Raw genomic sequence first — 23,436 nt, 5'->3', positions numbered from 1 at the left:
ATTCTCCCTCTCAACTTCACTACCCAGCCTTCTCTTCATAACCTTTGATGCCCTGGCTAATCAAGAACCTTTCAATCTCTGCCTGAAATACATCCAATGATTTGTCCTCCACAACTCCTATGGCAACAAACCCCATAGATTTACCACCCTCTGGCTAAAGAAATTTCACTACTCTGTTCTAAGTGAGTGCCCTTCAATCCTGAAGTTGTGCATTCTTGTCCTAGACCAGTAGTTCTCAACCTTTTTCTTTCTACTCATCACTTTATGTATTCCCTATGCCATATGTGCTCTGTGATGAGTAAGGAATTGCTTAAGGTGGTATGTGAGTGGAAAGGACAAGGTTTGAAAACAACTGTTTTAATCGTACCTCATTGCCTCGTTATGTGCACATTTTGTTAACTCCAAAGGAAATGGGCCAATGACAATTTTTCTCAAGCAAAATATTTTAGTAGCAATTGGGTCTAGAGCAGTGGTTCTCAACCTTCCTTTCCCACTCACATACCACCTTATGCGATCTCTTAGTAATCACAGAGCACCAAGGCATAGGGATTACTTAAAGTGGTATGTGAGTGGAAAGAAAAAGGTTGAGAACCACTGTTCTAGACCAAAGGAAACAACCTATCTGCATTTACTGTCCAAGATTCAACATACAAAATGTTTCAATGAGATTTCACTCCCCCCACCCCCCCATTCTCATAAATTCAGACCAAGAGCTGTCAAGTGCTCCTCATATGACAATCCTTTATTCCCTGAACCATCCTTGTGAACCTCCTCTGAATCCTCTCTAACATCTTACTAGTGCCGTATAAAACCTTCACATCCCTGCTCTTGTATTCTATTCCTCTTGAAATGAATGCCACCATTGCATTTGCTTTCCTCACCACTGACTCAACCTGCAAGTTTAGCTTCAGGCTATCCTGCTAAAGGACTCCCATGTCCCTTTCCAATTTGGAATTTTCAATTTTCTTCCCATTTAAAAAGAAAATAGTCTGCCCATTTTCCCCCTAAAGTGCATGACCATACGCTTTCCAGCATTGTATTTCATTTGCCACTTTTCTACCTATTTTTCTGTCCTTCTGCAGCCTCCCTTTTTCCTCAGCACTACCTCGTATCATCTGCAACTTGGCCCCAAAGGCATTCATTCCATAATCTAATTCATTAATATACAACATACAAAGAAGCGGCCCCAACAATGACTCCTCCCCGCCCCCCCCCCCCCCATTCTATGGAACACCACTAGCAACTGGCAATCAACCAGAATATGATCCCTGATTTCTGACTTTACTTCCTGCCAATCAGCTAATGCTCTACCCATGCTACCGTTTCCTGTTATACCATGGGCTCTTTATCCTTGTTGAGTAGCTTCGTGTGGCACCTTGTCAAAGGCATCTCCCTTATCTAGCCTACTTGTCACTTCTTTAAAAATCCCAAAAGAGAATTTGTTGAATATCTATGAGTTGACTTTTTAGTGTAACTTGTTGATGAGCCCACTAGGGGAAAATCGGCTGTACTGGATTGGGTGTGTAAAGTGCCAGAAGTGATTAATGATCACCATATGATGGAGTTCAATTTGAGATTTAACAAGGAGAAACTAAACTCAGGTGTGTCGGTATTTCAATGGAGTAAAGGGAATTACAGTGGCACAAGCTATGAACTGGCCAAAGTAGATTGGAAGGGGGCACTTTAAGAATTCCAACTAGTTTGTCAAGTAAAATATTCTCTGAAGGCAACGATGCTGGCTTTGACCTAAGTACTCCATAACCTCATCCTTAATTGACTGCAATGCTGTCTCCCTCCTTGAATAGTGGGGCGACATTTGCGATTTTACAGTCCTTCGGAGCCATACCAGAATCCATTGATTCCTGAAAGATCATTCCCAATGCTTCCACAATTTCTACTGCAACTAATTTCTTTTGGACCATTTAGCTTTCTGAGCACCTTCGCCCTTGAAATAGTAACTGCACTCACTTCCTTTCCCTGACATTTGGCACACTGCTACGATCTTCCACAGTGAAGAATGATGTGAAGTACTCGTGCAGTTTCTCTTCCATCTCCTTGTCTTGCATTATTTTTTTCCCTGTCATTTTTCAAGTGGTCTTGTATCCTCTCTCCCCTCTACACTTTATATACTTGAAGCTTTTTTTAATATCCTCTTTGATATTATTTGCTCGCCCACTTTCGTGGTGCTTTTCTGTCGATTAATTTTTCTGTTATCATGCAAAATTAAAAAAAATCCCAATCCTGTCTTCCCACTAATTTTCACTCCTTTGTCTGCCCTCTTTTGATTTTATGTTGACTTTAACTTCCCTTGTCAGCCACAGTTGTGATATTTTTCTGTTTGAATTTTTTTTTGTGTATTTATCCTGCACCTTCCTCATTTCTTGCTGAAACTCCCATTGCTGTTCTGTTGTCTTTCCTACTAGTGCCCCCTTCCAGTCTACTTTGGCCAGTTCATAGCTTATGGCGCTGCAATTCCTTTTGCTCCACTGAAATAACGACGCACCTGAGCTTAGTTTCTCCTTGTTAAATCTCAAATTGAACTTGACCATATTGTGATCATTTCTTTTGAAGATCATTAATCACCTCTGGTGTAATACACACCGAATTCAGTACAGCCGATTTTCCCCTAGTGGGCTCATCAACAAGTTGCTCTAAAAAGCCATCTCATAGGTATTTAACAAATGCTCTTTTGAGATCTAATCCCAACCTGGTTTTCTCCATCTACTTGCATGTTAAAGTCTCTTATGATTATCATAATATTGCTTGTCTGACACGTCTTTTCTATTTGTTGTTGTAATTTGTTGTCCACATCCTGGTTCCCAATTGGAGGTCTAACTGCCAACAATGTCCTTTTATACTTGTCATTTATTAACTAAATTCTGATCCTACGTCACTACTTTCTAATGATTTAATGTTGTTCCTTATCAAAAGAGCCATGCCAGCCATGTTGCTCACCTGCCTATCCTTTCAATACACTGTATCCTTGGACCTTTAGCTCCCAGTGACATCCATCCTTGAGCCTCGAAACCATGGTTGGCTATAGCATCATACCTGCCAATCCTTTTTTCTTGTGCTGTGAGTGTTTAAATACAAAACATATTTGTTCTTTTCACTCTGTGACACCTGTTGCATTGCAACTGATCCCGATGGCTGCAATTTTGCCCTTTCTGTCTGTCCACACAATCTCCCTACCAGCTATCCCTACTGCAGCACCAATCGCCTCTTCTCTTCACTCTGGTTCACACCCCCCTTGCAAATCTAGCTTAAACTCTCCTGAATAGCATTTGCAAACCTCCCTGCCAGGATATTAATTCACCTCCAGTGCTGGTGCAACCTGTCCCACTCGTGCAGGTTACCCCTTTCCCAGAAGAGGTTCCAATGATCCAAGAACTTGAAACTGCACCATCTCCTGTCACTCATTTGCTTGAACATTGGCACCTGGAGTAATCCAGAGATGACCACATTGTAAGTGCTTAAGTCTCTTTTCTAACTTCCTAAACTTATTTTGCAGGATCTCTACCCCACTCCTGCTTATGTCATTAGTTCCCCAATATTGTACCATGACCTCAGCTCCCTCCCCTGAAAGAATGTTCTGCAACTGCTCAGTTGCATCCTTGCCCCGAGCACCTGAGAGGCAACATGCTCTTCTGTTGTATCTTTTGTGGCCACAGAGTCTCCTCTCTGTTCCCCTGACTATTGAGTCCCCTATGATTATCACTCTACCTGACTTCATCCTTCCCTCTGAGGCTCAGAGCTGACCACAATGCTGTTGGTCCGGCCGGGATATGCTTGTTGCTGAGGGGGGTGACCCTGCACTGACTTTCTCCCCTTGCCCATCTCAGTGTTTACCCATCTCCTAGATGAATCTTGTATTCCAGGTGTTACATATCACTTGGCCAGCCTCCCAAATAATCTTCAGTTCATCCAACTCCAGCTCCAGTTCCTTAATACGGTATTCCAGGAGCTGGACTTGGTTGCACTTACTGTTGGTGTCGTCATCATCAGGGAAACCATCAAATTTCTTGAATTCCACTACCTCTCCACTACCTATTCTGGGTAACTATGAAAATATCTTACCTGTACCTGTAGGACGTCAGCCTCTGCTCACTGAAGCTTCGAGGTAAAGCCTCTGACTCACCACTCCTACACTTGCTGCAGCATACTGGCCCCACCGCCTGACCTTCCCATTTTGTTTGCTAATGTCTTTCTGCAGCACAGACGCCCACAATCTTTGCTCCACTTCACTTTTAAACTCCTTTGAAACAAAACGCACCTCCTGACACTCACCAGTTGCTGAGTCCTGGCTCCACTTCACTTTTGACTCCACATCAACTGGTTCCTCTTCCTCTATTCTGTACCATATCCTCAGAACTCCAGGAAGTTGATTGAATGTGATTTTTTTTTTTCATTTAATACATTGATGTCAGCTGTGCTCAATCCTATTCTCTTTAGGTATTCGGCTTTTGATTCTTCCTAATAGAATCCAGCATTTTCCCTACAATTGATGTTACGCTGTGAGGTTGGCTGTCCCTGTTTTTATTCTTACCTTTAGTCATATTTTCCACTCTCCAGTCCTCAGGAACAATTCCAGAACCTACAGAAACTTCAAGGATGATAAAAGGAGTAGCCCTATCTCCAAAGGTTTAAAAAAAAATCTACTGAATATTTGTAGCCCCTCCTCAGTGCAATCTTTTTTTTTTCTCCTCGCTGTTTGTACTGTGTATTGTTGTCATTTTTATTGTCACATGAAGATCATGAATACATCACGTCCACCTCTTTTATCCTCAATAGAGACCTTGATCTTTTGAGTTCATGTGCTTATTCAATTTGTTTCCCTTTTAGTCTCTGCATTAAACAGTATGGAAGATGCTGGAAATTCAATTCCATCTCGACTCAATTTCAAACACTTTGTTTAGAATATAGAACATTAAAGCCCATGTTGTAAACACGTTGAACAATCTAAACCAGCAGTAGACAACATACGGCATCTGGCCCAAAATCCAAATTTATCCGGCCCACAGACACGATTAGTGTAGACGGATGCCTGATTCGCTGCCACCACCCTCTTCCACCACTGAAAAATCAGTGTGGCCTGCTATTTAACCACTGACTCACCATCCAGCTTGTGCATGTTAAAAGATTCCCTGCTCCCATCTAAATCTACCTTTCCTTGCACCCATAACTTGCCTGTCTAAGCATCCCTGTTGTACTGGCCTCCACCACCATCCTTGGCAATGCATTCCAGATTCCCATCTCTTAGTATGGGTTTAAAAAAAGTCCTGTCATTTCTCCCTTCACCTTGAACAGATGCCCTCTGGTATTTGATATTGGTTCCCTGTGGATAAAGGGCTGTCCACCCAATCTATGCGACTCAGAATTTTGTTAAATTACCTTTGCTCCAAACAGAAAAGCCCTAGTTCTGTTAACCTTGCCTCATAGGGTATGTTCTCTATTCCAGGAAACATCCTGTTAAATTCCTCTGTACCCTCTCTGAAGCTTCCTGTAATGAGGCAACCAGACTGAACACAATATTGGAAGTGTGGTCTTGAACATCAGTTCTAAACTTTTTTTGACACTGGACTCCTTTAGTCTCTGCTCTGTTGTGAACATGCTACAAAATTAATTGTTTTGCGGCAGCATAACGGTAAAAACATTTGTATAAATCACCTTGCAAAATAAATTTTAAAATAGTGCAAGAAAAACATCAAAGTAAGGCAGTGTCTTTGGTTCATTCAGGAATCTGATGGCAGAGGGAAAGCAGGTGTCCTTGTGCCGTTGAGTGCTTGTCTTCAGGGTCCTGTGCCTTTTCCCGATTGGGGGGGCGGGGGGGGGTCGCTTAAGGATAGAGGTTGCTCTCTGAAGACGCTCCCTTTTGCAGATGTTCCTGATAGAGTGAAGACTGATTCCTGTGATGTTGCAGGCCAAATTAACAAACTGCTGGAATTTTTCTTGTCCTGAGCGTTGGCACCTCTGTACCAGACAGTGATACAACTAGCCAGAATGCTCTCCACAGTACACCAGTAGAAGTTTTTGAGTCTTCAGTTACATACCGAACCTCCTCAAACTCCTCACCAAGTATAACCAGTGGTGAGCCTTCTCATGATGGCATTAACATGGAGTCTCCAAGACAGGCGTTCTGAGATGTTTACTCCCAGGAGTTTGAAGTTCTTGATCCTCTCTATTGCTAAGTCCTCTATGAGGACTGGTTCGTGTTCTCCCGACTTCCTCCTGGTCCGTAATTGTTGAATTCAAGGTTGTTGGCATGATGCCATTTAACTCGCTGATCTATCTCCCTCCTGTACACTTTCTCATTGCCATCTGTGATTTTTGCTGACAATCTTGGTGTCTTCAGCAAATTTGTAGATAGCTTTGAAATTGTGCCTGGCCACACAGTCATGGATGTAGAGTGAGTAGTGCAGTGTGCTAAGCACGCATCCTTGAGATGTGCTTGTGTTGATCATCAGTAAGGAGGAGACGTTTCAAATTCATTCTGACTGGTTTTCCGACTAGGAAGTCGAGGATCCACTTGCAAAGGGGTTATGGAGCTTGTTGACCAGCAATGGGGGAATAATGGTGTTGAAGGTTGAGCTGGAGGTGATGAAGAGCAGCTGTATGTATAAGTTGCAAGGTGATCAAGAGCCAAGTGTGTTTGCTCTGGAGCGATTTGCAATGGGTTCAGTCCTTTGCTTAGGTATGTGTAAATTCTGGCCATGACCAACCTCTGAAAGTATTTTATCATAATGGATGTTAGTGCTACTGGGTAATAGTCATCGAGACAGCTCACTCTTGTATTCTTGGGCACCGGAATGATTGCTGCCCTTTTGAAGCAGTCAGGAACCTCCAACTGAAGCAGTGAGAGATTAAAAATGTCTATGAACGCTCTGGCTAATTGGTTAGCACAGATTTCAGTACCTTACCAGTTATGCTATCAGGGCCTGATGCCTTACCATTTTGTTGTTTTTTTTTCTGTACTTCTACCAACTGCCAAAATAAAAAATAAAAAATTCAGCCTGTGATTTCTCCCTAAATGTACTGTGGCCCCTGTCGAGAATGGCTGGTCTATAGTTCTGTAGCGTTCCAACATTACTTTACAGCTCTCGAACTTAATCTCCTGACAAATGAAAGCCAGCATCCCATAAGCTGCTTTAACTACCTGACAATACCTTAATGACCAAAGGAACCATCCAAGACACTCATTTGTACAAAACAATATTTTACAGATGAAATATTTGTCTTGCATATGTATTATTTGTCTGGTTGTGTCTGCATACTTTGCACTGAGGACCTTAGAATGCTGTTTCCTTGGGTTGTATTTCTATAATCAGATGACAATAAACTTGACTTGACCATCAATTGCATAGAAACCTTGAGAAATCTATGGATTTGGACTCCAAGGTTGCTCTGTTCTTCCATACTGCCATTACCCATATACTCCATCTTCAAATTCAAACTTCCAAAATGCATCACCTCACGCTTGTCTGGATTGACCTCCATCTGCCAATTATCCACCCAACTATGTCTGTCTATTTCCTGTTGTAACCTGTGACAACCTTCTACATGATCCACAAAACCTCCAACCTTCGTGTTATCTGCAAACCTACTCACCCATCCTTCTACTTCATTCAGGTCATTTATAAAATTCATAAAGAGCAGGAGTCCCAGAACAGATCCCTGTGGAGCTGCACTAGTCACCAACTTTCAACTACTGTCCTCTACATTCTGTAGGCACGCCAACTCTAAATCCACACAGCCAAGCTCCATGGATTCCATGCCTCAACTTTCTGAATGAGTCTACCATGGGGGACTTTGTTAAATGCCTCACAAAAATCCATATATGCAGTACAATAACTACTGCCGTAGCTTCATCAATTTCCTTCGTCACTGCTTGATTGTCACATTTGCTTGATGGTTACGAGTTGCAGAAAAGGTCTGTTGGCAATCCGTGTTATTGGATTATTTTTCTCAAATTAAAAGCCTTGATTTAAAAAAAAATTGTTTTGTTTCAGTATTCCACAATTTTCCTCCTATTTTTGCATAAAGATTCAGCTCCAGTATCCTGCATCTTTTGATGCAATTAGTTTTCTCCTTCAAATGTTCTCCATTCTATGATTTTGTATTTGGCAAAATTAGTTCCCATGCTAAACTGTCTAACACTATAAAGTTTGTTAATTTACAGTATTGCTGAGCAGATTCTAATGCTGTCGACCAAAAACTGAGGTGATGAGAGGCATTGTTGGCTCATATTCTCTGTTGGGATGTCTTTTTAAGAAGTTCTTTGGCCTGTTGGCAATGTTCAAAAGGAATTGTGTAAGCAGGAATGAATATGTAGGACAAGTAAACATATTGTATAGGATATTGTATTATGAATATGCAACAAAGAATGGACAGGCAGAGCTTAAAATTGGTCTGTTTCCTGGAGAAAAATAACTTGAGTTATAAATGCATACAATATATTTACAATATTTGTTCTTGGACATGATAGCATGGGGAAGATTAATGAAAATGGACAGAGACTCCTGGAATTTTGCTGCCACTAGAACAGTATGTCACCAAGCTTTTTTTTTAAATTAAAAAAAAATTCAATACGTCACAATATACCAAATCAGTAAAGATATTCACACTCAGTACTTGTAGGTACAGAGCGACTCATCCATTTTCATACCACCCCCCTCCCTCTCTACCCCCAATTAACTAAAGAAAAAGAAGGAAAGAGAAAAGAAGAAAAGGCATATCATCTGTGACAGAGTATATAGATATGTTTTTGGAATATAAATTGGGAAAGGTTTGTTAGAGTAGGTCACATACAAATACTTTAAAACAGATCTTATTTTAAATACTGGTGCTCTGGTAATGCTAGATATATCGGCCCCACAGCTGTTGCAAGAGCTTTGGAGAGTGCCCAAGAAACTTCACTAATGGATTGTTGTTTACAAAAATGCACAGATGATTTTGTCGGAGGCACAGATTTCCTGGAGCTGTTTTAAGTGTGTGTGTGTGTGTGTGTGTGTGTGTGTGTGTGTGTGTGTGTGTGTGTGTGTGTGTGTGTGTGTGTGTGTGTGTGTGTGTGTGTGTGTGTGTGTGTGTGTGTGTGTGTGTGTGTGTGTGTGTGTGTGTGTGAGAGAGAGCGCAAGAGAGACACAAAGATCAGTTCTACAGTGTTACATCCAGCAACGGCAGCTGGGAAGCTGGCAAGCTTGTGGAAAACTCCATTTGGAAGATGGGTTGTGAGTTCTTAATTCAGCCTGCTCAAAGCCCTTGTGATTCATGCAAGAGGAGAGAACTGGCTGTCTAATGTTTCACTTGGAATAAGAGAAACAAAAAGGAACTCTGCGGTGACCTCAAAAGAAATATGTTCTCATCTAGAGAACCCTGAAGGGGTCAGGTTTTGTCAGCAAGACACTGGAGTGGCTGATTAAAAAGGAATCAGTTGTGGATGTCCTGGAACAAAAAGATCTCTCTCTAAACTGACAAGAATCTTCCTGAGTGGTAACCATTTACCTTTCAAGCACCAAAGCCTGGTGAACTTTATAAATGCTAAATTCTGTGCACAGTATAAGAATGGCCTGCAACCAGTGAACTTGGAGGAATGAGAAGTGAGATTGGACTGTGAACCAAAGAACTTTTCTGAACTTACACATACATTACATACACGTGAGCTTAGAATTAGAAGGGGGTTAAGTTAGGTAAGTTAAGTCAGTAGTGATAAGTTAAAGTGTAATTCTGTTTTCATCTCTAAAGATGATTAAAAGCAACTTTTGTTTAAGTAACCATTTGTCTTGGTGAATATCTATTGCTGCTGGGTTTTGGGGTCCTCTGGGCTCGTAACACATCTAAATATTATGTTTGACTATTTCCATAAGTATAACATGACTCATTATGAGTTGAAGGTTTGAAATTGGTGTTTACTAATAAACTTTATATATGGGTCCAAAATTTGTTCAAATTGAGCATTATTGTCTCTTAAATTATCGGTAATTTTTTTCTAATAGAATACAATTGTTTATTTCTATGTATAATCATTGTATTTTCAAAGGTGTTTCCATTTTCCAAGTTATTATTATACATTTTTTTTGCTGCTGCAAATGCAATCGTAATAAATAGTTTTTGAGATCTATCTAATTTTAATTGTAACTCTTTATATTGACAACGAGCAGCAAGTGCTCAGTGAGTGATTGATAGACAGACACATTTATGATTTTAAAAAGATTTGCAGACAAATTATCTTCTCACTCATTGGCCATGACGGCAATGCCAGATCTAGATCTAGCTCCAACAGAAAGATTTTTTGGTCTTTTGGTATTTTATGTTGTAATTAAATTAAAAACCTTCCAAAGGGCTTTTGCACATGTCCAAATTGAATGTGCTATTGTACCAATTTCTTGTTTACAGCGGAAATATTTGTCAGATAGTGTAGAATTCCATTCTTTTAATTTTTGAGGTGTTACGTAGTCTCTGGAGCCAGTTATAGTGTATCATCCGATACAGAGCATTTATTGTATTAGTCATGGTACCCGCACATAGTTCCATCCAAGTTTTGTTATTTATTTGTATATTTGAATCTTTTTCCCCAAAGTTTTTTGGGTCTGTATATTACCTCATCTTTGCCCTTGTTTTGTAATTTCATATACATATTTGTAATAAATTTTTTAACTATCAAAGTGTCCATAATTAAATATTCAAAGCAACAACTTCAAGCAACCTTAAATTAGTCCTCAGCACCTTGCTTTATGGCACCAAATCAGGGACAGCATATTGCCAGGCAGGAGAAAGGCCTTGTAATGCCTTCGATGTATCCTGGACATATCCTGGCTGGATAGACTCACCAACACAGAGGTTCTGGATAAACTCAGCATGGACCTCCTGCTGTTTTAGAGACTTCTTCAGTGACTTGGCTCTATGGAGGATGGTCACATCCCAAAAGACGCTGTATGTTTGTCTGGCTGAAGAATCTTGATCCAGCAGCTAGCCACAGCTGTGGTTCAAGGATGTCTGCAACTGTGATTTGAAACTTACTCATCTAGGAGCCCTTTGCTGATGACCGTGGCCACTGGAGAAGCTCTGACAGAAAGGGCGTGAAGAGCAGTGAGGAAAAGTGGACAGGCCAGCTGGAGGACCAAAGGACATGGAGGAAGCAGAGACAACAGAGCTGGTTGACCACAACCCATCCTTCCAACTTCATCCGCAGCAAGTGTGGCAGAGACTGTCACACCAGCATGGGCCTTTGAGCCATTTCAGATGCTTCTCTAAAACATACTGACTCTCCATAGTGCTACCATTGTCTTCGGAGATAGAAGGATGCCTACTACAAGACTGAAATTGCTCGAGTACAATATCTAATCTTTCAGGTTCCTTCTACATTTTTTAAAAAATTAAGATGCAAAAGATTTTTGCTTTGTTTGCTTGAGAGAGCAATTTCTATCTGTAGTTTTGTGTTTGTTCTTACCTGTGAGTGGGTCACATCATTTGAGACCATTCAGAAATTGTACGAGATCACAGAGCCACAGTTGCAGCATAACCAAGCAAGTTCATTTTTATTCATATAGCTGCAGCTGAGGAGCAATTATTATTAACCTTTTTTAAATGAAGTATATCGTGCTCCCTTGATTTTTAGCTTACCCTGGTGTTATTTTTCTACTGAAGCTGTCTTATTGTGGAGTATAGTATCTCGCAGATTTACTATATCTCACTTCATGGTATTCTTTTTGGATGTACCTGGCCAATGAGTGAGAAGATAATTTGTCTGCAAATCTTTTTAAAATCATAAATGTGTCTGTCTATCAATCACTCATTGAGCACTTGCTGCTCGTTGTCAAAATAGTTGGCTGGCTTTCTGGGGGACTCTCTTTTGCTTCTCTTTCTGTCTGTAAGAAATGTAAGAGGTGCCTAGGCAATTTCTGCTGGTGGTGAATCTGTCTGCCTTGCAGCAGGCAAAAGGAAATTTCATGTAATAGGATATTGTTTTATTACTTTGACAATAAATTGAATCTTGTTGATGCCAGTTGTTGCCCTGGTTAAGAATTGTCTGACAAGGAATCAAATAACGTTTGGCACAGACAATGAATCAAATGGAATATTCTGCTTCAAAGGATTGTGCACTGCTCTGGTGACACTAGAATAACTTAATTGCCATGACACAAATAACACTGATCTTGATTTCATCTCTTAATATGATCATTCCTGAGAGGCTGGTGGAGAAGCTGTCCTCAACTGGGACTCGACAACCCTCCCTGTAACTAAATTCTGAGCTTCTTAACTTCCTAACCATAGTCTATTCAGGTTGTTAGCAGAACATCAAGCACGATCACACTGAACACTGGCGCACCTCAGGGCGGTGTGCTCAGTCTGTTCCTGTTCATCCTACTGACCCATGACTGCAATGCCAGATTTAGATCTAGCTCCAACAGAGTCCTCAAGTTTGCAGATGATGAGACAGTAGTTGTTCTCATCAGCAACAATGATGAGTTGCACTGCAAGAACAGGTGGAAATCTTGTCTTATAGTGGGAGAATAACAACCTAACTCTCAATGTGGATAATGCGAAGGAGGTGATTGTGGATTTCAGAACAACTTGGGACAACCATCCTCCACTACACATCAATAACTCTTATGGAGAGAGTAGAGAGCACGAAGTTCCTTGGAGTCCACTTAAATAGTGATCTACATTGTGCACCCAACATCTCCGCACTTGTCAAGATGTTGCAGCAGTGACTGCACTTCCTGAGAAGAATTTGGGCGTAGCTATCGGCCATCAACTTACTCCAGGATCTCTATTTGAGAGCGTCCGAGCTGGCTGCAGCACAATGTGGCATGGTTGCTGTAGAGTAGTGATTTTTTTTTTCCCAACTGCCTCCCAAACTCTCATTCCATCTTAAGCAATCGCTATGCTATAAGTGTTCTGTGATTGGTAATGGATTGGTTAAGGTGGGATGTGAGTGGGAAAGGAAGGTTGAGAACCACTGCTCTAGACCCAATTGTTACTGAAATATTTTGCTTGAGAAAAATGGTCATTGGCCCATTCCCCTTGGAGTTATGAAACTAATGAGTCAATTAGGTACAATTTAAAACAATGGTTTTCAAACCTTTTTTCTTTTCACTCTTATGCCAGCATAAGCAATCCCTAACTAATACAGCACTTGTGGCATAGGGGTTGCTCAAGGTGGAAAGTGTGTTTAGTTTGCAAACCACTACTGTAGAGCATTGGATCAAAGGTCATTTCAAAGGACCACAAGAGTGGCGGAGAAGATCACTGGGTTGTCTTTCTCTTCTCCTCCCCACCCGCCCCTCCCCACCCATTGATGTGATCTATCAGGCTTGTTGTCTTAAGAGAGCTCGTAAAATTGTGAAGAACCCCTACCACCCGACTCATAACCATCTTCCAGCTACTCCTATTGAGAAAGGGATACAGCTGAAGCAGAGCCAAAACCACCAGGCTGAGAAATGGCTTCTTCCCACAAGCTGCGAGACAGTGAATGATGATGAATTGCTCATAGAAAACCTCTGAGACTGTACAATATTTTTAAACTATTTGTTAATTATTATGTACCTCCTATAAATCACGTCAATATGTGTGCTATGTCTATATATGTAATTGCGCTTTACACTGTTCATCCAAGAACATAGTTTCTTCCAGTTGTACTTGTATGATAATAATGAACTTGATATCAGTTCATCTGATGGAAATTCAGTTCGTGCCAACACACAGGTGCTCTTCCAATAGCCAGAATTTTGCACTGGTACTGATGAATTGTAACTGAATCCATTATAACGTACTCCTGACAAAACTAATGGAAAAATCTGATTATTAGCCTGTTGTAGAATAGCCAGAAATATTTGTCACAGTTTACACCAGCTTGATCTAAATGTACCTGTTTGAATAAAATGTAGGACATATGAAATATCATTAATAGATGAGTGTTGTTTAAAAAGCAAGAATGTGCCTTGTTGAACTGAAGCCTGGGAATTGATTTGGGATGGCGATGTTGGTAAAACATTTTGTATAATTTAGGGGAAAAAAAGCTCAATTCAATGATCACATAACCAAATATGTCAACATTTGCCCCAAGTCAAAATGAAAAGTGAGATTCCCTGTTCATTTGAAACAGTGATATTTGTGCATGATCCAAGAAGGGTCATGATTCTTCTTAATTTTACTCACCCTTTTTAAAGTTTGTCTTAACTTTTATGTCTTGTTATTCCTAATAATGTGATGAAAATCAAGGTATATGTAAATGAGCGTTAAGAGCATTTTTGAAGGTTTTTTTCCCTCAATCTTTTAGCGATTTCGATTGGTTTCTGAATGATTGCTTTTTTTTTTGTTGGGAAAGCTTGGTTTGATGGAAGAATTACAAATGTTAAGAGTGTATAGAATGAAAATTCTTTATTGATCAAACTGTGCTTTGTATAATTTACTGAATTGGTGGTCCAGGTTATTGATCAAGTTCTCTGACATCTGTAGACTTGCATACAAAATGAATAACCTTTAACAGCAATTAAGGTATGCAAGAATAGAGGAAAAGATTATTGTTTTGATTCCCAGTAACATAAGATGGAGAGAAGGGAGTTGTTTAATTGTGATATTTAAGACATTTCTGAAATTAATTCATAACATACTTTGTTCTTTTTCAAAAATGTGAACATGAATGTGGAAATGCTGGAATGGAGAAAACAGTTATTGACCCCAGTCACTGGGAATTAAGTTAATAACAGAATAAGTTTGTAATTGCTATTGGTGATATCAGCAAGAAACTATGTTCTTTTCACATTTCTCTGTTATTTTAAGAGGCGTTCATCTATTTATATTAAATAGTTTAGCATTTCTGAGAATAGCTGCCTGAGGAATCTGATCTGTGCATGTTGATATTAATAATATCCGTAGTAATTTTGAAGCTGTATTTATCAATCCAGAGGATATTTCAGCAATAAAGACGAAAGCTGCATTTAAGTAATAAAGGGACATTTAAAAAAAACTCAAGAAATGTAAAAAGAACTGTGCTTACTGGTACAGTATTTCTTACTGGTTATTCAATTATCTCCTTCAACTATCCCTGTTAATTTCTTACCCTTTCTGGATCTGGAAATGCTCCCAGATATTTGCCTTGCCTTTTGTTTTGCACAGCAGTGCATACCTGGGTAAGGATCTGAGGAAGTTCTCTGCAAGGCAGGTGCAAGGCAGTAGGGCTATATTTCTGGCATCTTCCCAGCACCCAATCTTAATAAATCCTGGTCGTTTTGCGTTTGACTTTCACCCAGGTGCATCTGCCCAGTGATTGAGGAACCTGATACTAGTAGCTATAGGTTCTTTCAAAGTGCAGCACCCGGGTAGCCTTCCTGGGATCCAGGTGCGATTACTGGGTCATGGATGGAGGATGTACCTTTAAATCACAGGCAAACCTACTTGTTAAATCACCAACCTGGTGATTTAAGGGGATCCTGCTCCTGCGACGACGTGGTGAGTGAGGCGTCACAAACTCATGAGAACTATCGGCCGTCAGTAGCCTTCCCCCTCCCGTCAGTAGCTGCCCCTGCGAATGGGTGGGGGGTTGTTGCTGCCGTGACGTGCCGCTCTGCCAACACCAGAGGTGTGGGGGTTGATGGGTAAGGAAGTCGGCCATTGTTCCCATGCTCCCACATTGAGCTGTTGCCGTGAACCAGAGTGGCGTTTGCAGCAGCGGCACATTGCGGACCCCCCCCCACTCCTCCCCCCCCATCGCAGTCCGCCGACTTTTTCTCTCTTTCCCCCGCCCCCCAATTGCAGCAGCAGCATTTCAATCCCTGTGATTCAAGTGCTGACTTCACCAGAGTAACTGGGTTGGCCATTTCCCCTTTCAAACTGCCGGATCAGGTTGCCCAGGTTTTATTGGGTTTCTTGACCACCTCTGAGGTAGGTCAGGGACCTGGTTGGGTTCTGACTGGGTTGACCCAATTGGACTCTTTCAAATTGCATGGAACTGGGTCATTAACTGTGCAAACCCATTTTGCATGGGAGTTTGAAAGGGCGTTTTGCTCTTTAAGTGTCATTAGTGTTCCCAATGTTCATATTCAACCAAATGGCACTATTAAATTGTAAACCAATCATAGACCCTGAAATTATTCTCTGGCAAACAAAGCTATGACGCTCTGAAATTCTGTTATTTATAGAGTGGTGTTTTGTGTGTGATTGCGTGTACATATATATTCATTCCACTTCTTTCAAATCTGCAGAATTCTTCTGATTTTGTTTTGCAAGAAACAAAAACTAAAAACTTTTTAAATTTTAGTCATCTTCATTGATGAATCAGTGGATTTTTGGAAAACTGAAATATTTCCTATCTGACTACGTTGAGCTAGATGAATTGTTGAATCCAAATCCATTTGACTGTCAGATTGGCAAAAGATTATTCACTGTTCAGTGTTTGAAGATTTTGACATTTCACTTCTAGATTGTTAGCACTGTCTAGCTTCTTTGCGAAGTGTCGGAGCTGTTTGTGTAATTATGCCCTCTACTGCATGTGTCTAAGTCCACTATGACCCAATCACGGATCTTCATTGTTGCAGTAATGTTTTTTGGGATCATAGATTTCTTCAAAACTTCTTCATTGGTTGTGAACACTAAAGAACTGTATATTTATTAAATTAGACCATTTCAAAGTAGCTTGGTTTAGCCATTATGTTCCAGAGCCTTTTCACTGTCAGTGCATTTGAAACTTTTCCTGTTTAAGTATGTACAGTACAATGATCTAACAAACTAAACACAAAGGCGAGAGTGATCAAATTGAATGAATAAAACTCCTCAACTAAAAAGCAATGAGATTTGCTATAATGGACAAACACTCCTATATCCCTCTTGAGGAGCCAAACAGCTGCCAAACATTTGCAAACAGTACTCTTTTGCTGAAAGACAAAGCTCGAGTGACAACTATGAACCACTTTGAGGTATGGTGTTGGTAAGGTTTGCTGTCTGATTGAAGGCTCTTTTCTACTGAGCTTGGTGTGAACACAGACTTAATTGAATGATAAATGCACTGAGAGAGATGATGAATAATGGAGAACAATGCTGACCCTGTGTGTGGTAGTGGCATCTTGGTCTGTGTCCAATGGTCGCTGCCCTTCTCCAAGAGACTTGTATTATTTTCGGACTACCAGGCGGTCGGGTGACCCTAACTTGCCAATAAGCTGCAAGACGGTGATAAAAGTTAGCTGTCCCATGTGCTTTGAATTGTTTCAGTCTAATTTTGTTGTCTTTATTCAGGTTTTCAATGAGAATAAGCAATGCTACAATTTGAGCTTTTGAGTGGCTTTATGCCATTTTATCGCTAGCTTATGCTTTTGCCTGAAGAAGCATATCCACTATTGATATGGAGTTGACTTTCTTGGAAGAGTGCCTGTTGGCAGTCTGCCTGAGGTTGTAAAATCATTGCTCAAACACATCTGTCACTCTTGCCCTTTTTACACTAAAACCCACATTATTTCCGTGTACATGACCCATCTCTGCAAACCAGCTTGCTTGTCCACACAGAACAGATGAAATGCCAGGTCAGTGACTCCTTTTACACAGCAAGCCAACTTCTTGCAGCAAAAAAAAAATACGGGACGCCACATTCCTTTCCCATTTGGACCTGGCAACACGGTTCGCCCTTTTACACTTGCTTCTGATACAACCTGGCATAGTAAATAAAAGACAAGTCTGATATGCCACCCCCCACCTGCCTTCATCGCGTTTATATATGGGTAGGCAAGGCATTTAAAAGATGGATTATACCTGGTTTGAAGTATCAGTGTAAATGTAAAATCTGTTTCCCTTCTGAGGAGGGTTTCCTCATTACCTGCCATTGGTTAACCAGATGTGATTATAATGTCTTGTTAAAGATGTGCAGTACAGGTACAATACCCCATATCTGAAACGCTTGGGACCAGACGTTTTTCAGTTTTTGTGTTTTAACAGAACAATGGAGCTAAACAGCACAGTAGCATCAGCAGAATACCTGTATCAGCGATTCAACATCAACAGCAAGCAACGGCCAGCTTTTTGAGCACTGGTGTGATGCCACAAATTGAAAATTCACATGGAATAATGTTTAGTACTTACCAATAAAATCTTGATCTTTGCTTACAAAAGAAGACGAATGCAGCACCAAACACTAGAAATTCTCCTCGATGGCTTTTTCAAATGTTTCCTCCAGGGTCATCTGCCTCATTAACAATGGTTTTTGTCTTTTACCATCACCGCTGGTCCCTGATGCTTCCCCGCTCCTTCCTGAGAGCCTGAGGTCTTCACTCCTGCCTGGGACCCCGGATGGCACTGAACCCAATGTGGAGAATGGAGTCACCGACTCTGGCTACAGCCAACGCTGAAAAGACTTGGACTCAGCTTCGTTTGGCATCTTCCCGGCTAAAAGCAAATATTTTGTACCACAGAGCTCTATTACTTAAGTAACAGAGCATCAGAGCCCCACATGGGCAAGTTAGGTAGTGATTTTTTTTTCAACTTGTGACGTCATGTTGGTGCTAATTTTTTTTGTTTTTGGATCTTTTTGGTTTTCGGAACTTCGGGTACTCGACCTGTATATTTTTTCATAATGGCAAATATAAATTAATACTATTTGTTCCAAATTTTCGAACAAATGCATAATTTTATGCACAGTCAGCCATGGGGGGGGGGGGGGGGTGGCGGGCGGGGGAGGAGGGGTGGGTGAGTCACCAAATTTCTAAATTGGGTTAGTGCAATGCTATTACAGTGCCAGTGGCCTTGGTTTGAATCCAGCACTATCCATAAGGAGTTTGTACATTCTTCCTGTGATTGCATGGATTTCCTCTGGGTGCTCTGCTTTCCTCTCGCGCTTCAAAAAGATACAGCTTCAAAAACATACAGAGTTGTATGTTAATTGAAGTATTTGGGTGGCATGGACTTGTGGACTGGAAGGGCTGTGTATCTAAATTAAAAAAATTTAAATTAATATCTCCATTATTAAATGAAGCACAGGTGAATGACATTCAATTTTAAAATCTGATAAGGTTTATCTAACAGGAGGATAGTTCTTTGCTTGATCAATACAGTACAAACGACCTTGACTCAGCCATGTGATTGTCCTGTATATTTGAACAATTGAGAATCACAGTTTTTAGCTTTGGGGAAAAAAATCCTTTGTTGCTTTTGTTGTATGTTTTGGATCATTGTCTTGTTGCAGGATGAAGGGCTGTTCAATGAGTTTGGAGTCATTTGCTCGAACTTGAGCAGAGATGTTTCTAAATACCCCAGAATTCATTTTGCTACTGCCATCAGCAGTTGCATCTTCTATGAAGATGTATATGTGGCCAGTACACGTGGCAACCATACATCCCCACCAATATGTTTCACAGATGAGGTGGTATACTTTGGAACTTTAAGCCTTTGCTCTTGCCATCGTTCTGATACAGGTTCATCTTTGTCACATCTGTCCAGAAGACCTTTCTCAAAGAATTCTCCAGGCTCCTTTAAATACTTGACTCTATAATCTGACCACTAACTAGTGGTTTGCATTTTGCAGTGTAGCCTTTGTATTTCTGTTTATAAAGTCTTCTGCAGGCAGTCGTCATTGACACATCCACACCTGTTTCCTGAAGAGTGTTTCTGATCTATTGGCAGGTGTTTGAGGATTTTTCTTCATTATGATGAGAATTCTTCTGTCATCAGCCGTGGAGGTCTTCCTTGGAATACCTGTTCATTTGAAGTTACTGAGCTCACCAATATGCTTTTTCTCCTTAATGATGTTCCAAACAGTTGATTTTGTTTACCCTAAGGTTTGGGGATTGTCTCCTGCTGTTTTAATGTTCAGTCTCATAATGGCTTATTTGACTTTTCACTGGCACAACTTTGGTCCTCATCTTGGAAAAATAGCAACTACAGACTCCACAGGTGATCAAAAGCTTAGAAGGAAGCCTAGCTCTCATATACCTCCATCGATGAAGCAAGTAATCGTACCTGAGTAATTGCAAACACCCGTGAATGCAAATGTCCCAAACATCATTGTGCCATGAAATGAGGGAAACTATGTATAAAAAGTGTTGTGATTTCTACATGATCAAATCAAAATGTATACAAATAATCTTGAATGAATTCTAAAATGTGCATTTTAATCATACATGAACTGTTTGATTGCAAATCTAAAATTGTGTAGCACATGAACAAATAAAGGGAAAAAAAAGTCTTTATCCCAGACATTATGGGGATCACTGTCACTTTTAAGCATTCACCATTTGCTGTTGCTTTTTCCTGTAGAATTGGTCTCAATCTCCTCCCACCAGATCCATCTGGGACTGTCAAAAGCCACAGTTAAGGACATGATGTTGAGAACCAACTATTCATTTTTCCATGTTCACCTCAAAGCCTACTGAACTATGTCCCTGTTTCCAAAGGGATCCTGCACAAACCATTCTATTGCTTGACTATCCTTGATGAAGTCGAGTACTTGCTGCTTCACTGGTGTTGTGAGGTCGAAATATCGTGCTGCCAAAAGTTGAGATTGCTTCATATAAATCTTCATCTTTATTCCAGCAGATTTTCTTCTTTTGGATGAGATAAAGGGAGAACTAGAGGTGATGCTATACAAAGAGTGATGGAACCAAATGAGAACTGTAAGGAGGTAAGAGAAAAGTTTGCCAGAAGTTTTAAGTATTGGGTGGAGCAAGGCTTGAGTTACACAGGTCAAGGGTGAATGGAATAATCAACAAAAGGGCTGTATGTAGAATTTAAATTTATGATGAGTTGGTAACCAGTGTGGATCAGTGTCAATTAGAGTAATGGCAGATAAAAGTTTTGTGAGATGAGATATGGCCAACAAGATTTTGTGAACAATCCTTTTTAGGACAGAGAACAGCCAAGATGGAATTAGTATTATCTGGTCTGATAGGAAAAGGTGAGCATTGAAGCATTGCAGCAATAGAGGGGATGGATTTTGAAATGGACTACATTGGTTGTTGAAGGAGCACAAGAAATGGACATAGGCTATTTGGCCCTTTGTAACTATTTCTGCATTTGATTAAAACCATGGCTGATCTTCTCATTCAATGCCACTTGCCTTTACCAACCTCTTATTTCTGAATTCTATTAATATCTGAAAACCTGGCAGTTTGAATATACTTGGTGATTGTGCCTCCACAGCTCTGTAGATTATGAATTTCAATAAATTTTCTTCTTATCTCTGTCCTAACTGACAGACCTCTTATTTGAAATTGTGACCCATTGATTCAGACATCAAAGCTGGGGAAAAAATTCACCATTGCATTCGTCAACCCCAGAGGAATTTTGTAAATTTCAGCAGACCCAGGAGAGAGGAGAGACAGCGCTGCTCTAAAGGGTTCAATTGCCCGGTCCTAATACTAGTGGCTCCATACAGTCGTTGTATGGCCTGTTATAGGAGCCGACGGCATTTGTATGTAAAAATCCTGCAACTGCAGAGGACTGTGCCTGAGGTGGCGATCCCTGTGCTTGGTCACTCCCACGAGGAGTTGCAGACTCCAGGGGGGCAGTGGACCAACAAAGGGCATCAGAAACTGGAAAAACTCCTCCCCCACCACTGTTGAAGAGGAAGATGCGACCCTACAGGACGTTGACCAAGGCAACGAGCCAGTGAGGGACTCAGCAGCTGAGGGACCCATATAGGCTGAGAAGGTTCCCAAAAGACCTCTGGTGCTGAAGGCTTCTTGATTGTGTCGGAGGTTTGATCTAGAGCTCGGGTTGTTAATGAAGCAAACAGGAATTTTTGTGGCTGCAGAAGCTTTGGGAGTGAAACCACAGACACTCAGTGACTGAAGGGTCTCTTTTTTTTTTTGTTTCTTTCTCAATGTCAGGGTGACAGATGACACTAATGGCGACTGCATTATTAGCAGGCAGAATGCAATTTCATGTAATATTACATGTTCTATACCATTACATAACTATAAATGAAACTTTAATCTTGAAGGTGGTCTATTATTCTTCTAAGCACTGAAGGAATTATTTGGTTTATTCTGAGATGTTGGCCCAGTGGTTTATCAATTCTTGGTGATAGTTGAGAATTGTGACTTGGGTGAATGCCAGTACTTTTGAGAATTTAACAAGAGAAAGTTGTATTTTGGAGAGGAGAGAACTGTCTTTTGTCCACATGCATTATTAACACCTGTGTGGTCGACATTAGTGGTTTTTTAGGTGGTATGTGAGTGGAAAGAAAAAAAGTTGAAAACGAGCCCAGAAATTTGAAACTGGTGAGACCATTAAATTTGAAAATGAGTGCATGTAGCTCCTAACGTGGAGTTTTGGATTGATATTTGGCCAAGAGGATGTGGTTTTGCTATCATTTCACAAAATGCAATGCTGTGATCCATTCTGGTTGTCAGTGCTCTTAATTTTGCTTGCTCTCTGGCTTGTCAAATTTTTATCTGAAGCAGTAAGTCGTTGTATCACTTAATATATTTTTTTAAAAAGCAATTTTTTTTGTTCAATGAAATTGTCAAAATAACATGGAGAGGTAATCTAAAGTTGTATTTTGCAACCTTGCTGGTTGGAGGGCACCTCTCGAGTTGGGATGTTTAATGGCCCTCTCTAATTGTTATGCAGCAGTTCTGATGACCAAGGAGGGGGACTTGTTGGTATGCATGAAACTTTTTTGTTTGCAGCTAAGTTGCCACAATAAGACTATTGTCCAAAACCGTGACCACTAATGTATGATTCATCAAATATAAAAAAAGTGACAGACTATGTAGGTTGCGCAGGTTGGTGTAGAACTTGTCCTTTTCTGCTGGTTCCGCCTGGAGGGTTGGAGCATAGACACTGATGAGGGTGATGTGACGCTTGTTTTGAAGGGGAAGTCGCATGGACATGATTCGGTCCGAGAGGCCTGTCGGAAGGTTTTCGAGTTTGGAGGCAATGAAGCTCTTGACCATGAAGCCTACACCAGATAGGCGTCGTTCATCCGAAGGCTTGCCAGACCAGTAGAGTGTGTATCCCGCGCCGCGTTCTTGGAGGCTGCCTACATCTGCCAGGCGGACTTCACTGAGAGCGGCTATGTCGATGTCAAGTCTGAGGAGTTCATGTGCAATGAGGGCAGACCGACGTTCAGGTCGGTGGCTGTCAGCCTTGTCTAGCATGGTTCTGGTGTTCCAGCATGCTAGCTTGAGTTTGTGAGCATCTTTTGAGGGGGAGGACGTGGAGGGGGAGGACGTGGAGGGGGAGGACGTGGAGGGGGAGGACGTGGAGGGGGAGGACGTGGAGGGGGAGGACGTGGAGGGGGAGGACGTGGAGGGGGAGGACGTGGAGGGGGAGGACGTGGAGGGGGAGGACGTGGAGGGGGAGGACGTGGAGGGGGAGGACGTGGAGGGGGAGGACGTGGAGGGGGAGGACGTGGAGGGGGAGGACGTGGAGGGGGAGGACGTGGAGGGGGAGGACGTGGACCTGTCCTCGGGCCTGCGCAAAGGAGCTTTTAGGTGGAGTGCAGTGCGCGCAGTA

General features: G+C 41.2%; 1 protein-coding gene across 2 annotated transcripts in view; it reads left to right on the top strand.

The window, feature by feature from the left end:
- The window catches only part of plagl2 (pleiomorphic adenoma gene-like 2), a 125,016-nt gene that overhangs the window by 12,338 nt on the left and 89,242 nt on the right, over nt 1-23,436 (top strand). The window lies entirely within an intron of this gene.

This window comes from Narcine bancroftii, chromosome 6 (genome assembly GCF_036971445.1).
Source record: "Narcine bancroftii isolate sNarBan1 chromosome 6, sNarBan1.hap1, whole genome shotgun sequence".
Classification (NCBI taxonomy): domain Eukaryota; kingdom Metazoa; phylum Chordata; class Chondrichthyes; order Torpediniformes; family Narcinidae; genus Narcine; species Narcine bancroftii.
This window is presented reverse-complemented; position numbering and strand designations above follow the sequence as displayed.